A 16,882-nucleotide genomic window follows, 5' to 3' on the forward strand; every position below is an offset into this window, starting at 1 on the left:
ATTTCAAATGCCTTTTTGATGCCCTGAGTGTGTGTGTTTAGCCACCTTGGTGGAAAACTGGAGTAAAGAGTTCCAGATTTGGGGGAAGCATGATCCAAATGGCACACGGAGGCCCTTGTGGGGGGGGGGAGTGTTTCCATGTCACCAACCGCAACTAGAATCCCCGCAAACATTGGATAGATTAATGTGAGTGATTAGGTACCTTCCTGTTCTTCAAGCAACCCTTTGTGTCACTGTATTTTTCTTTTTCTTTTCTTTTTTGTCCCCCCCCCGCAAAGATCCTTATTGAAACTTAACATATATACATAACAACCAAAATTCCCAATGATTCCCTCACATAAAATATAAAATCTAAATTGCAGCAGCTGCATAATTATGCACTTAATTATAAAACCCACCTCCCACCCTCTTCTTCCCTCCACAGCAATTCGACTTCTTCATATTTCTTTCTACCTTTCCCCCCCTTGCATTCTATAATAAATTATTTTTGTTAAATTCTGATTTTTCCTTCTTTCTTTTTTGGTTTTGTTATTGCTTATTCCAAGCCTCTTAGCATGTCATTTTTGGAACAATATTTTGACATACAATCTTCAAAATACTTTGTAAATTAAAGTGAGTAGATAGAATTGGCAAAATTGACTTCAATTATAAGATACCAATCAAATCAAAAGTTAAGAATGGAGTGGAAGTACTGTATTTTTCTAAATGTCTGCATCTCCCGTTAACCAGGCAAGCCTCACCCTAAACATGCACGCTCAGAGCTAGTTCTTGAAACTGCAGTGTGCTTATTGGCAGGAATACAACGAGACTTGTAAAGTAACACGAACTTTGGACACTATGGATGTATAACAGATAAAGGTAAAGGGACCCCTGACCATTAGGTCCAGTCGTGACCAACTCTGGGGTTGCGGCGCTCATCTTGCTTTATTGGCTGAGGAAGCCGGCGTACAGCTTCCGGGTCATGTGGCCAGCATGACTAAGCCGCTTCTGGTGAACCAGAGCAGCGCAGGGAAATGCCGTTTACCTTCCCACCGGAGTGGTACCTATTGATCTACTTGCACTTTGACGTGCTTTCGAACTGCTAGGTTGGCAGGAGCAGGGACCGAGCAACAGGAGCTCACCCCGTCGCGGGGATTCGAACCACCGACCTTCTGATGGGCAAGTCCTAGGCTCTGTGGTTTAACCCACAGCGCCACCCATGTCCCAATATAACACATAGATTACAGTAAAAGATACAGGAACAGATTTTAGAAATGGAGGGGTGGAGGAAAGCTGAAAGGCTCGAGAGAACTTTTTTTTTTCTTTCTTTCTTTTCTTTTCTGTATGTATATTTTTTTAGGAAAACTAATAAAAAATTACATAAATATATGAGAAACTGCAGCGTGCTTGTTCAACAGAAGTAAAAAGAAAAGAAAAATCCTTCCATATCAATGGTCTTGTAAGAGTCCTTCTCCCCTGGCTGTGCAGTGGCTATTTAGGAAGAACATGTGCCATTAAAAAACACCACTTGTTAAGCCCAGTTTGAACAATAGTGGCAAATGACTAATAACAGAGCATTCAGTAAATGTGACACTTCAATAAAAATTCAGATAAAAAATTAAATGTGACCCTTCAGGTGTTGACAAAGGAGCAGTGGAAGATGAAATACAGTCATACCTCGGGTTACAGGCGCTTCAGGTTGCGCGTTTTTGGGTTACGGATGCGCCGAAACCCGGAAGTACCGGAACAGGTTACTTCTGGGTTTTGGTGCTCGCGCATGCGCAGAAGCGCTAAATCGCGCTGTGCAGAAGCGCCGAATCACAACCCGTACGTGCGCAGACGTGGCGCTGCGAGTTGCGAACGTGTCTCCCGCACGAATCACGTTCGCAGCCCAAGCCTCCACTGTATATACAGTGGTACCTCGCAAGACGAATGCCTCGCAAGACAAAAAACTCACTAGACGAAAGGGTCATTCTTCTCTCCTCGCCGTCTCCCAAATCAGCCCTCCTCCCCGGAGAGAGCGAGAGAACACACACACACACACACACACACACACACACACACACACACACTTCACATTTGTAAGGGATTCGGGTAAAAGATCCAATCTGAGCCTTGGGAACTTCATCAAGATGACAGAGGAAGTTGGAAAGAGAGTAATCCTATTTCCTCCTTCAGCTCTGCACATTTCAGGAGAGAAAAAGGTAACCATCCTTATCACTTTGTGACCAAGTGGGCCATGAGTTGAGGGTGTGGGGACTCAAGAGATTTTGCGGAAGATCTCAAGAGTGCCTCTGGCAGACCCTGATAGGATGTTTTTATTCCTTTACTTGACGTAATCCTATCCTGTCTTCTCCTGCTGGGATTCAAGGCGTCTTACAACATTCTTTTAAAAAGCCCAATGAAAACAATAATTAAAATACATCTGGACACCTTTAAAACTGACAGTTTAAAATCCAGTTTGTCCTGAGAGCGGCCCAGCGGCCAGCATTGCCTGCATCTTAGTTTTCAAAGGCCTCTCTGAGCAGAAAGAAGAAGAAGAAGAAGAAGAGTTTGGATTTGATATCCCGCCTTTCACTCCCTTTAAGGAGTCTCAAAGCGGCTAACATTCTCCTTTCCCTTCCTCCCCCACATCAAACACTCTGTGAGGAGAGTGAGGCTGAGAGACTTCAAAGAGGTGTGACTGGCCCAAGGTCACCCAGCAGCTGCAGGTGGAGGAGCGGAGATGCGAACCCGGTTACCCAGATTACGAGACTACCGCTCTTAACCACTACACCACACTGGCTCTCCATCAGATGTGCTCAGTTGCATCCCTTCTAACAGGGGCTGCTTTTTCCCAGGGCGGGTCCAAGTCTTGTTGCCGCCTGAAGCAAAGGACAAGATGGGTTGGGTTCCCCTCACCCTTCTTTTTCTAAATAAATAAATAAATAAATAAATAAATAAATAAATAAATAATTGATTTTCTTTTCTCATAACAAATATCCAATATCATTACTTAACATTCACTTTCCAATTTCCCCCCTCCCTGTTGACTTCCCCCAACTTCCATTTCTGGTTTATTACATCAAATGTTACACTCTGCTGTTTGTAAATAATACTGTGTTATCACCTGTTATATTTCTTGTTCTCTGTAAATAAATTTGTAAATGTTTATTTAAATCCTGCCAACGAATCCATTTTTGTTTTGTTTCTGCAAAGGTTCCCATTCCATTCTGGAAAGGTTCCCATTCCTTTTCAAAGTCACTATTGCCCTTTTCACGCAGTTTATCCGTTAACTTTGCCAACTCTGCATAGTTCATCAGCTTTTATTGCCATTGTTCTTTTGATGGTATTTCTCCGGTCTTCCAATTTTGTGCTATTAAAATTCTTGCTGCTGCTGCTGCTGTTGTTGTTTAGTCGTGTCCGCCTCTTTGTGACCCCCTGGACCAGAGCACGCCAGGCACTCCTGTCTTCCACTGCCTCCCGCAGTTTGGTCAAACTCATGCTGGTAGCTTCGAGAACACTGTACAACCATCTCGTCCTCTGTCGTCCCCTTATTCTTGCCATCTCATTTTTGACCACGTCCAGCTTACCAAGGTTCATGGTTCTTACATTCCAGGTTCCTATGCAATATTTTTCTTTACAGTGTTGGACTTTCCCTTCACTTCCAGGCATATCCGCAACTGAGCGACCTTTCGGCTTTGGCCCAGCCGCTGCATCAGCTCTGAATCTACTTGTACTTGTCCTCTGCTCTTCCTCAGTAGCATGTTGGACGCCTTCCGACCTGAGGGACTCATCTTCCAGCATCATAACTTTTATATGCCTGTTGTCTTTGTCCATGGAGTTTTCTTGGCAGGGATACTGGAGTGGCTTGCTGGTTCCTCCTCCAGGTGGATCACGTTTGGTCAAAACTCTCCACTATTACCTGTCCATCTTGGGTGGCCCTGCATGGCATAGCTCATAGCTTCTCTGAGTTATTCAAGCCCCTTTGCCATGGCAAGGCAGTGATCCATGAAGGGGTAGCATACATAAATAATGTCCGATTTTCTTTTGGCAGGTTCCCCACACACCCTTCCATGTCCTTTAAGATGGCTGGCAGGACTGGGCAGCTGAATCTCATTTCCACACCCATGTTCAAACAGCTCCCTCCACCATACCTGAGCATGGCCAGCCATCTTAAAGGATGCTGGACAGGCCGTGTGGCACCTGCCCACCCACCCACCCACTGCATCATCCGCCTGAGCTGGGCGTCTCCCTCTGCCTAACAGTAGAGCCGGCCCTGCTCTTCCCTTCCCTTTGGGGCCTTTGTTGTTGTTGTTTAGTCGTTTAGTCGTGTCCGACTCTTTGTGACCCCATGCCTCCCGCAGTTTGGTCAAACTCATGCTGGTAACCTCGCAAACACTATCCAACCATCTCGTCCTCTGTCGCCCCCTTCTCCTTATGCCCTCCATCTTTCCCAGCATCAGGGTCTTTTCCAGGGAGTCTTCTCTTCTCATGAGGTGGCCAAAGTACTGGAGCCTCAGCTTCAGGATCTGACCTTCCAGTGAGCACTCAGGGCTGATTTCCTTAAGAATGGATGTGTTTGATCTTCTTGCAGTCCATGGGACTCTCAAGAGTCTCCTCCAGCACCAGAATTCAAAAGCATCAATTCTTCGGCGATCAGCCTTCTTTATGGTCCAGCTCTCACTTCCATACATCACTACTGGGAAAACCATGGCTTTAACTATACGGACCTTTGTTGGCAAGGTGACGTCTCTACTTCTTGGGGCCTTATTCGTGGCCAAACTGCAACCCGTTCCCCCCGCCCGCCATCAAATCACAGCTCAACATGACACACAACAGCCGAGCTTCTCCCGGACCGAGCGAAATCTTTATTAAAATCTCCTCTGTCTCTCCCGGAAGCAGGATCCTTATCGCAGGCCTTATCAGCCTTCGAGGCCGGGAAGCATGTCTGCAACAAAAAGGGAGCCTTGATGCACACTGTGGGTGGGAGGGAGGCGGGAACGGAACAAGCACCCTTCATCACGATAACGAATATTGCAAATGATAGCTGCCCCCTGGGACTGCCTCGCTTTCCCCATATCAGACCGCTGAGGCAAGACAGGAGGCCCTATTGTCTGATGTTCTTAGAGAGACTGTGCTTTTATAACTGCGGTCACATTTGGAGAGAAAGCCAGGCCTGTATTCTCATCGTTTCAGGAGAGCAGGATTTGTGCCAACCTCCTCAGGGCAGGGACCTGATCTCCTCCTTTGTGGAGAACCATGCCCACTAATGGCCTGGTTCAGAATGCATATAATAAATCATTAGCCACAACCCAGAGGGTTGTCAGAAGGTGGTGTGCATAGCTGTCAAGTGTCCCTTATTTGAAGGGACAGTCCCTTATTCCAGCGCCATGTCCCACTGCTGTCCCTTATCGATGGATGTCCCTTAAATGTCCCTTAAATGATGTCACTTAAATTTCAAAGGAAGCAGCTCCTCTCCCTCCCCCCCTCCCTGCCGGCCAGGGAGGAGGGAGGCTCCAACTGTGTTGCTTGGCTATGTTGCTCACCCAATAAGAAGTCTAATAACGACTGGGGGGTGGAGCTTGCATGCCTTGTGTGTGGCTAGTTAATGCAAGCTGAGGGGTTTCTTGAATCCTGGATGCCATTTTGTTGCACGTGCTGCTGCAAACTTTGCAGTGCAAAGCCAGGCCGGGGAGCCATCTTAAGTTGAGGCTGCATAGGCCTTGTGGTGCATGTGATTCAGATTCTATTCAGCTGAACCTCTGGTTACAAAGTTGGCTGGACAGTGTTCTCGAAGCTACCAGCATGAGTTTGACCAGACTGCAGGAGGACAGGAAGACTGGAGTGCCTGGAACAGGTGAGGCTGCAGGTCCCTTATTTTGGCTGCTGGTCCCTTATTTTCAAGGCTGCTGGTCCCTTATTTTCAAATCTGTAAGTTGACAGCTATGGTGGTGTGGCCTTACAGGAGACTTTGGGGCATTTGTCGCTGGAAAACTAGCGCCTCCCTTTGCTGGCGATGGTGCTTCCGCCTGCAGATGGCGATGCAGACTCATTTATGACAGCTCAGCCGAAGGACGGCAGCACTCGCTGCTCCTGGTGTTTCCAGCAACTGGTATTCAGAGGCATTTACTATATGGTTACCAGATTTTTTTCAATGAATCAGGGGACACTTTTTTTTTTTTTTTTTTTTTGGAAGCTGAGTAGCAACAGGGAATCAGTAGTGAGGATGGCGAGGCGAAAGACCCTGGGCCCAAGCACACATGCATATTGTATAAAGGTGCAAAGCCCTTCTTTAGCCCACTGTGAAACATAAATGCAGAGTTTTTAAAAACCTGGGCAATGACTGCCCACTTGCAACTCCTGAGCCTCCCCCGATCAGTCAAAACAAAGGGGGAAGGGGGCAGGAAATCACACAAGACACATCCTATGCGCACAAGACACATCATATGGGGACTTCCGGCGAGGAAAAATAGCGGGCGCCACGGCAGCGGGCAGCTCCTGAAGCCAGCCAGAGCCAACTGCGCTACCAGGCTGGCTCTGGGCTGCCGAGGCTGCCGCTGCCACGTTTCCCGGGACAGATTTGCAAATCTGGGGACTGTCCCCGGGAACCGGGGATGTCTGGTAACCCTAATTTACTGGCTCCAACAGTGGAGGGAGATTATAGCCATTGTGGCAAGCAAACATTGATTGCCTTCTCATCCATGAATTTGTCTAACCCTTTTTGTAAAAAAAGCCAACTAAGTTGATGACCAACACAGGCTTCTGTGGCAGGGAGTTCCAAAGTGAGTAAGTCCTTTCCTTTGTCGGTCCTGAGTCTTCCAACATCCAGGGTTAGGGGTTTTATGTTGCAAATGGGTCATTCAGATCTGATTGTAGGGGGTTGAACTGAAATAATAATATAATAATAATTTATTATTTATACTCCGTCCATCTGGCTGGGTTTCCCCAGCCACTCTGGATGGCTTCCAACAAAATATTAAAATACAATAGTCTATTAAACATTAACAGCTTCCCTAAACAGGGCTGCCTTCAGATGTCTTCTAAAAGTTTGGTAGTTATTTTTCTCTTTGACATCTGTTGGGAGGGCGTTCCACAGGGCGGGTGCCACTACCGAGAAGGCCCTCTGCCTCTCCCTGTAACTTGGCTTCTCACAATGAGGGAACCGTCAGAAGGCCCTTGGCGCTGGATCTGAGTGTCTGGGCTGAACAATGGGGGTGGAGACGCTCCTTCAGGTATACAGGACCGAGGCCGTTTAGGGCTTTAAAGGTTAGCACCAACACTTTGAATTGTGCTCGGAAATGTACTGGGAGCCAGTGTAGGTCTTTCAAGACCGGTGTTATGTGGCCCCGGCGGCTACTCCCAGTCTCCTGTCTAGCTGCCACATTCTGGATTAGTTGCAGTTTCCAGGTCACCTTCAAAGGTAGCCCCATGGAGAGCACGTTGCAGTAGTCCAAGTAGACTAGAGGACCCTTTGGTTCCCCTTCAATGCTATGATTCTATTACAGGATTTGACAGTACTGACCAGTCGTCTGTCTTGGGCCCCATCTGCACTGTGCATTTAAAGCAGTATCACGTCACTTTAAACAGTTCTGGGTTCCCCCCAAAGAATCCTGGGAGCTAGTTTCCTAAGGGACCCTGCAATAGTCATTTGAGGCCCTTCTTCATGTGCCTCCCCCATGTGAGGTCCAGGTGGTGGCAACATGAGAACGGGGCTTTCTCTGTAGTGGCTCCCCGTTTGTGGAATGCTCTCCCCAGGGAGGTTCACATGGCACCTTCATTATATATATTTTAGGCGACAGGCCTTTGGCCGATTAATATTCTATGGCCTTTTATATGTGCCTGCAGGAAGGAGGGGTTTGTTCTTTTCCTGTTTTGTTTCAATTATCTACTTGTTTTTATCCTGTATTTTAGTCTGTGAACTGCCCTGAGAGGTTATGATGAAGGGCAATATATAAATTTTCTTCCTCTTCTTCCTGTTAACAACCACCACCACCACAACAACAACAAGCATAAGCAATGTTTATGCACATCCCGGTCCTGCTTTGTCATTTTTTTGGTGATAGGTTGTCTTCCAGGACAAACGTGTGTGCAGATGTTGAGTTTTGTTTGTTTTTTTAAATGATATTTATTACTTTTCGAACAGTTTCAACACAACACTACAAGAAAAAAGAAAAAAAAAGAACAATACAAAAACACTACATACAAAACAAAAACAATTTAAAAACACCTCAAACATTTTCAATCTCCTATCTTTCATTCGCTTATTTCCAACGACCTCCTCACACCTCCCTTTTTGTATTCCACTTCTATTTATTGTTTCAGCAATTCCTTTCCATCTTCCTCTGTTTTCTATCCTGTAATTATCTTAACACATTCTTGCCTTATTTTTTCCTTTAATTTTCTATTAATCTATTTATACTTAATTCCTTATAACATTTCTACTAAAGCCATATAACTTCATTCCAACATTCTTCTAACATTCATTAATTTTACCATATTTCTATAAATAGTCTTTAAACTTTTTCCAGTCTTCTTCCCCCGACTCTTCTCCCTGGTCTCGGATCTTGCCAGTCATTTCCGCCAATTCCATATAGTCCATCAACTTCATCTGCCATTATCCAACACTTCAGTGCTTTCAAGAAGCAACCATTCTCTCAGCCAGCAAAAAGCAGATGATTCACAACAAAGTTTAGGGGTCTGGCAGGGCAAGTCCACCTCCTTCTTTAGCATCCGTCAATATCTTAAATTTTACTCGTGGCTTCCTGCCCTGCCAAACAAATCTAGAGACGTCCCTCTGCCACCTCCTGAAACAATCCATCCCATCCAAAGCTTGCAATGTTTGGAACAGATGTTGAGTTTTGTATGCAGTCATCTACATGGCATCCAAATGGACTTGGGAAAATTTATTATTTATTTATTTATTTATTTATTTATTTATTTATACCCCACCCATCTGGCTGAGTTTCCCCAGCCACTCTGGGCAGCTCCCAATCGAGTGTTAAAAAACAATACAGCATTAAATATTTAAAACTTCCCTAAACAGGGCTGCCTTCAGATGTCTTCTTAAAATCTGGTAGTTGTTTATCTCTTTGACATCTGATGGGAGGGCATTCCACAAGGTGGGTGCCACTACCGAGAAGGCCCTCTGCCTGATTCCCTGTAGCTTTGCTTCTCGCAGCGAGGGAACCACCAGAAGGCCCTCGCCGCTGGACCTCAGTGTCCGGGCTGAATGCTGGGGGTGGAGATGCTCCTTCAGGTATACAGGACTGAGGCCGTTTAGGGCTTTCAAGGTCAGCACCAACACTTTGAATTGTGCTCAGAAACGTACTGGGAGCCAATGCAGATCTCTCAGGACCGGTGTTATGTGGTCCTGGTGGCCGCTTCCAGTCACCAGTCTAGCTGCCACATTAACCAAGGGCCTGCCATACGTCTGGGAATCGGGCTGTCAAAACGGCTTCCGGGTTGATTTTCACTGAATCAGCAAAATGTCCAGGAAAACCCAGACATAGAGCAAGTAGGGTGATTTAAAAAAAATGCTTTACAAATCCAAAAAAAAACACCCAATAATTTTGTCCGGATTTTCACTTTTGGGAATATGACAACCCTAATTAACCTGTTTAACTTGATCACACGCATGGAGAAGAAAGAAGGGTAGCAAATTGTGCAACAGCCTAAACGAATTGCTTTGGGACCTGTTTCTTGTGAGACGTGATTAATAAATTTAATAAGCTGATTGCACTATGTTACCCAGGTCTTCCCAAGCAAACCACTGCATGCTATCGGCTGTGCCATCCTTTCGGTTTGCACTCAGTGGAAACTTACCAGCAGTTTTAACTGGTGCTGGCAGAAAGTTCCTAGTGTTTGAATAAGGGCACAAAGCTGTCAAAATAGCTCCTCGCTATGTCCTCATAACGTCAAAAGCTTTCGCAAAAGGGCAAAGCAAGGGGCTGAACCAGCCCACCCAACGAATGACAGAGCCAGTGACAAAAAACTGACCCTCCTTCTGCCTCCTGTGCTGCCGGCCAAAAGTACATCTTTCCAGAGTGACATCATTGTCCAGAAGAACAACAGCTCATCAATAGCTTTACTGATAATAATTAACTGCTTCGTACCAGGCCAGCGCTAGGGTTTGAGAAGCGAAAAAGGAAAACACACACACACCTCTGTCCTTTGGAAGGCTCCATTTGGACCATGATTTGTTTTTCTTAGTGGGACGCGGGTGGCGCTGTGGGTTAAATCACAGAGCCTAGGACTTGCCGATCAGAAGGTCGGCAGTTTGAATCCCCACGACGGGGTGAGCTCCCGTTGCTCAGTCCCTGCTCCTGCCAACCTAGCAGTGCGAAAGCACATCAAAGTGCAAGTAGATAAATAGGTACCACTCCAGCGGGAAGGTAAACGGCGTTTCCATGCGGTGCTCTGGTTCGCCAGAAGCGGCTTAGTCCTGCTGGCCACATGACCCAGAAGCTGTACGCCGGCTCCCTCGGCCAGTAAAGCGAGATGAGCGCCGCAACTCCAGAGTCGGCCACGACTGGGCCTAATGGTCAGGGGTCCCATTACCTTTACCTACCAGGGCAGCGCTAGGGTTTGAGAAGTAAAAAAGGAAAACACACACACACCTGTCCTTTGAAGGCTCTATTTTGGACCAAAATTTGTTTTTCTTAATCGTTTCTGCTCTGCAGATTCAGCACCCGGGAAAGCTGGATTTGACAACCAGCAGAAATCCTGCAAGTTAAACAAACCAGCCATGCTGGGTTTGAGAGCCCTCCTGCACAGTTAGAATCATAGAATTGTAGAGCTGGAACGGGACCCCCTGGGGTCATCCATTCCAACCCCCTGCAATGCAGGAATTTCAGCTAAAGCATCCCTGAGAGATGGCCATCCAAGCTCTGCTTAGAAATCTCCAAGGAAGGAGAGTCCGCCAGCTCCTGAGGGAGACTGTTCCACTGTCCAACAGCTCTTTACTGTCAGAAGGTTTTTCCTGATGTTGAGTCAGAATCTCCTTGTAACTTGAAGCTGTGGGTTCGAGTTCTACCCCCCAAGGTGGGGCCCTTCTGCCTTGATGAGGCCACTGGCCTAGCTACCCCAGGTGTAAGAGGTTGCTGGAGGGAACGGTCTCTCGCGTCTGATGCTAATAACGGCACTGAAAACATGTCATTTCCTGCACGTCTCCCAGCAGCCAATAAATCGCAAAACAATGCACAGCGGCTTGATTCCTGGCCGGTGTCAGTGATGTCGTGACATGTCTGAGCTTCAGCCATTTACTCACTGGGTGGCCTTCGGGAAGCTGCTATTCCTCTCCTGTTCCCCAAATCTGTAATATGTGGATAGAAAATTACTGCGTTCCCTTGTAGTGGGGTTGCTTTGAGGGTTAACGGGTGATAGGCAATAAGATCATAAGAAGAGATTCCTGGATCAAGCCAATGGCCCATCTAGTCGAGCCGGCGGCATAGGAATAGAATAGAATTTATTATTTATACCCCGCCCATCTGGCTGGGTTTCCCCAGCCACTCTGGGAGGCTTCCAACAAAGTATTAAAATACAGTAATCTGTTAAACATTAAAAGCTTCCCTAAACAGGGCTGCCTTCAGATGTCTTCTAAAAATCTGGTAGTTGTTCTTCTCTTTGACATCTGGTGGGAGGGCGTTCCATAGGGCAGGTGCCACCACCGAGAAGGCCCTCTGCCTGCTAGGAAGGGTGGTGCGGGAAGCGGGGTGTGAGTGTCATCCTGAAGGGGGGTGACATTCAGCGCCCACCCCCCTGCGCCGAGATCGGCCCCCGGGGAGGACCGCGCAGCCATGCAGATTGGCCCCGTGGGCGGATCGTCCCCGCCCCCAGGTGCACAGCATGTCTGCCACTCCGGGTGCCAGAACACCCAGTTACGCCACTGAGTCCAGCATCCTGTTCTCTCAGTGGCTGACCAGATGCCTATGGGGAAAACCCACAAGCAGGATTCGAACACAAGGAGCATCTCTCGCTGTCTGTGGTTTCCAGCGACTGGGATCCAGAAGCATTGCTGCTTCTAATTGTGGAGGCAGAGTATAGCAACCATGGCTGGCAGCCTTCAGCATCCCTGTCCACCATTAATTTTTCTGGTCCTCTTTTAAACTGAAGGGCATCACTACCTCTTCTGATAGCAAACTGTACAGTGGTACCTCGGGTTACAGATGCTTCAGGCTACAGACTCCACTAACCCAGAAATAGTACCTCAGGTTAAGAACTTTGCTTCAGGATGGGAACAGAAATCGTGCGGCGGCAGCGGGAGGCCCCATTAGCTAAAGTGGTACCTCAGGTTAAGAACAGTTTCAGGTTAAGAACAGACCTCCAGAATGAATTAAGTTCTTAACCCTTCCTCCATTCGCTGAATGGCCTTGGCTGTGCCTGAAATGATCCATAAATCCTTTGACATGCCAAGTTTGGACCAGAGAGACACCTGGGGTCAGAACCCAGCCAGTAAGTAAAATTGGGTCCATCGCTCTTCCATCGTATCCAAGGGATGGGGAACCTGTAGATGGCGTTGGAGTACAGCTCCCATCTTCCCTGGGACTGCTGCCGTGGGTGCTTTAGTTGAGATTCTGGCAATGCAGAGGTTTGGGGGTCCCTTCCAACTCTTTGATTCTATGACATTGGGGAACCAGAGTCTCTCCACATCTGGAGCACCAAATGTCCCTCCTCCTAGCCTTCCTTGCAGGGTTGGTGTGAAGGTAAAGGTAAAGGGACCCCTGACCATTAGGTCCAATTGTGACCAACTCTGCGGTTGCGGCGCTCATCTCGCTTTATTGGCCAAGGGAGCTGGCGTACAGCTTCTGGGTCATGTGGCCAGCATGACTAAGCCGCTTCTGATGAACCAGAGCAGCGCATTGAAACGCCGTTTACCTTCCCACCGGAGCGGTACCTATTTATCTACTTGCACAGGTGTGCTTTCAAACTGCTAGGTTGGCAGGACCTGGGACCGAGCAACGGGAGCTCACCCCGTCGCGGGGATTCCAACCGCCGACCTTCTGATCGGCAAGACCTAGGCTCAGTGGTTAACCCACAGCGCCACCCACAGTAAATATGGGCAAATTGTGGACTGAAAGGCAAGATGCATGTATGTGTGTCAGGGGGTGGGAGTGTAAAGTTTTGCTTTTCCTTCGCTCACGAGAAACACCTGCTACAAAATCCAGGCTCTTCAGGGAATTAAAGGTCAGCATTTGTGGATTCAAGAAATCTGAACAAAGAACAAAAGCAAGGAGGTAGAGGGTAATCTCAAGAGTATTAGATGCCTCGGCTAGGCCAAACAGCGGTGTTTGAGTAACCTAATGTTGACACTGCTTTTTATGTTTTTAAACCTCTGTTACTTTGCGGCTTTCTGAAGCAGTTGTGTCCGTTCTTCCTGGATGAACAAAACGAACCATTTCCTGCCTCTGGGGGTGCTTCTTCGCCTCAAACGAAATTAAAAAGATGGCGGTCTGGTTTTGGGAAAAGATTCAAACAGAGAGAAAAGAACCCAATGAACTGGAAGAAGTGTATAGTGTTGGGGGTGGGGAGAAAATGAGCATCCTTTCTGGGGCTGGTTTACATGCACTCAAGAAATAGATATTAAGAAGTCTTCAGAAACGGCAGCGGGCTCTCCTACAAAAAGTCAAAAAGCTGGGGATAAACATCAGGTCATATCCTGGCCTATGCATCAAGTCTGTCCCTGAAGAACATAAGAGCTTGCAGGATCAGGCCAGTCGCCCATCTCGTCCAGCATCCTGTTCTCTGTGATAGGAATTTTGAGGTCTTAAAGGTAAAGGTACCCCTGCCCTTACGGGCCAGTCTTGCCAGACTCTGGGGTCGTGCTCCCATCTCACTCAAGAGGCCGGGGGCCAGCGCTGTCCAGAGACACTTCTGGGTCACGTGGCAAGCGTGACAAAGCTGCATCTGGCGAGCCAGCGCAGCACACGGAAACACCGTTTACCTTCCCGCCAGTAAGCGGTCCCTATTTATCTACTTGCACCCGGGAGTGCTTTCGAACTGCTAGGTTGGCAGGCGCTGGGACTGAGCAACGGGAGCACACCCTGCCGCGGGGATTTGAACCTTTCGATCGGCAAGCCCTAGGCACTGAGGCTTTTACCCACAGCGCCACCCACGTCCCATTTGAGGTCTTAGATATATGTTAAATGTTCGTAAGTGTACCAACCAAGCACGTACATAGATCAGCACAGGAAGACCGCCCTGAAACCATTTTGATTCCCAAACTGAGCAAATGTTTTCTTTGCAAGGTCAAAGGAAAATGGAAAAGCCTCCCATTGTCTTTTCCTTCACAAATCTTGTCTTAAGGGTATGTCTGCATTTGAATAGGGTGAGCCTGTGACCTGACTCAGGAACTAAGTATTTATCTGGTGCTGGAGGAGACTCTGGAGAGTCCCATGGACTGCAAGAAGACCAAACTTCTCCACTCTGAAGGAAATCAGCCCTGAGTGCTCACTGGAAGGACAGAGCCTGAAGCTGAGGCTCCAATACTTTGGCCACCTCATGAGAAAAGAAGACTCCCTGGAAAAGACCCTGATGTTGGGAAAGATGGAGGGCACAAGGAGAAGAAGACGACAGAGGACGAGATGGTTGGACAGTGTTCTCGAAGCTACCAGCATGAGTCTGACCAAACTGCGGGAGGCAGTGGAAGACAGGAGTGCCTGGCGTGCTCTGGTCCAGGAGGTCACAAAGAGTCGGACACGACTAAACGACTAAACAACAAGAAGTATTTATCATTACAAAAGATTGGCCTGGCACCCCAGGGTATCCAATCAAGTAAGCAGGCAATCCAGTCAAGTGACCATTAAACAGGTAACCTGTCAGACGAGATAAACAAGTCACTGTTGTAGACCACCTTTTCTGTGATGTAGGGATAATGTTTGTGGGGGGTGGTCTTTAGCTACACCCCTTCTGTGATGTATGTGTAATGTTTCTGGGGGTGGTCTTGAGCTCCAGGGCAGGGAATTTAAAATGTCTATATAAGGCCTTGCGCGCCATTGTTCGTTTCTCCTCCTTTCCTGCGGGTGAGGAGAGCACCCTGTTGCAACAGATCAATAAAGATCAGGCTTACTAGCTGCTTTGCTTCTCAATATTCTCTGGGTGGCCTCTGTTATTTTCTCTTACCAATAGGGAACCTATGGAAGGACTCTATACGGGCTCTTGGATACCCCATAAGGGAAGAAGGGCAGATTTTGTTTACAACATCTCAGAGGCCACCCAGATGCCCTTGGGAAACCTGCAAGCGGGATCCAAGCACAAGAGCCATTCTCCCCTCCTGTGATTTCCAGAAACTGGTATTCAGGAGCCATCGCTGCCTCCAGCTGTGGAGAAAGACCACAGCCATCCTGGCTAGTAGCCATCAATAGCCATCTCCTCCATGAATTTGTCTAACCCTCTTTTAAGCCATCTGATTGGTCGGCTGTTACCGCTTCCTGTGGCAGGGAGTTCTATAGTTCAACTATGTACCATGTGAACAAGCTACACTGTGTGAACAAGCTACACTGGTGACTGGGAGCGGCCGCCGAGACCACATAACACCAGTCTTGAAAGACCTACGTTGGCTCCCAGTACATTTCCGAGCACAATTCAAAGTGTTGGTGCTGACCTTTAAAGCCCTAAACAGCCTCGGTCCTGTAGACCTGAAGGAGCGTCTCCACCCCCATTGTTCCACCTGGACACTGAGGTCCAGCTCCGAGGGCCTTCTGGCGCTTCCCTCACTGCGAGAAGCAAAGCTACAGGGAACCAGGCAGAGGGCCTTCTCGATGGTGGCACCCGCCCTGTGGAACGCCCTCCCACCAGATGTCAAAGAGATAAACAACTACCAGATTTTTAGTAGACATCTGAAGGCAGCCCTGTTTAGGGAAGTTTTTAATAAATACCTGAAGGACTATTGTATTTTAATACTTCTGTTGGAAGCCACCCAGAATGAGTGGGGGAACCCAGTCAGATGGGTGGGGTATAAATAAATTATTATTATTATTATTATTATTATTATTATTATTATTATTATTATTATTACTACTACTACTACTACTACTACTACTACATGAGAGCCAGTGTGGTGTAGTGGTTAAGAGTGGTAGACTCGTAATCTGGGGAACCGGGTTCGTGTCTCCGCTCCTCCACATGCAGCTGCTGGGTGACCTTGGGCCAGTCACACTTCTCTGAAGTCTCTCAGCCCCACTCGCCTCACAGAATTTTTGTTGTGAGGGAGGAAGAGAAAGGAGATTGTGAGCCGCTTTGAGACTCCTTCGAGTAGTGATAAAGCGGGATATCAAATCCAAACTCCTCCTCCTCCTCCTCCTCTTCTTCTTCTTCTTCTTCTTCTTCTTCTTCTTCTTCTTCTTCTTCCTCTTCTTCCTCCTCTTCTCAAATCTGTCCTGAAACTTCCAACATTCAGTTTCCTGGGATGCCCTGTTATCAGCAGAAAAGCTTTTCTCTAGCCACTTTGCCAGGCAGTTCTATCGACTCCTCACCTGCTGCCTCTTCCGGGCCTTTTCTCTGAAAAGATCCAAACGCTACAACCTTTGAGTCGCTCCATCCCCTTTTGTGAACCTTCTCCAAGTCCATATTGAGATGGCGCACCCACTTCATCTCACACCTGGAGGCTGCTGCGCGACTTTCTACCCCAAAGACCAGAGCTTTCCTGACTTTTCGTGCTGGTGACGCACTTTTCAGACCTGCATCATTTCGCAACACAGTCATTCAGTTTCACTAGCAAAGGTTAAACTGACCCCTTTTCCAGTGTTCGCACGACACACCGACACTCTGCAACCAACACACTAACATGCCGCAACACACAGTTTGGAAAGCTCTGCCACAGATGCACATGGTAGCGGCAGCACCCTGGCCCATGTCTCCCAAAAGCACAGGTACCGATCGCAGGTATAACCCCTGGGTTGCAATGTGTGAAGTTGCAGGCTGCCAG

The sequence above is a fragment of the Podarcis muralis genome, chromosome 1, assembly GCF_964188315.1.
Source record: "Podarcis muralis chromosome 1, rPodMur119.hap1.1, whole genome shotgun sequence".
Lineage (NCBI taxonomy): Eukaryota > Metazoa > Chordata > Lepidosauria > Squamata > Lacertidae > Podarcis > Podarcis muralis.